Source organism: Plasmopara halstedii (genome assembly GCF_900000015.1).
Source record: "Plasmopara halstedii genome assembly, contig: Scaffold_1878, whole genome shotgun sequence".
Classification (NCBI taxonomy): domain Eukaryota; phylum Oomycota; class Peronosporomycetes; order Peronosporales; family Peronosporaceae; genus Plasmopara; species Plasmopara halstedii.
In genome coordinates this window covers 318503-318753 of record NW_020188786.1, presented here as the reverse complement: position 1 = coordinate 318753, position 251 = coordinate 318503, and positions in this window count along the sequence as shown.

Here is a 251-nt window from a genome sequence, read left to right as displayed (position 1 = left end):
TATAGGTAACCCCTGAAATCTCGTTTGAAAGGTCTCGTATTCTGATATACTAGGTGTTAATACTCTATGATGTCTGGGGTATTATTCCGGGACTTCTGCTGAACGGTAGTTCTGACCTAGTCCTTGGCTAATACTTTATCCAAAATGCTTGAAATATAGCATAAAGCCCTCAGCTGATTAGACAATAAAATTGATAATCATCTGTTGTAGCTGAAAAGATCCTCTAAAGGGGACACACTGCTAAGTCGAAG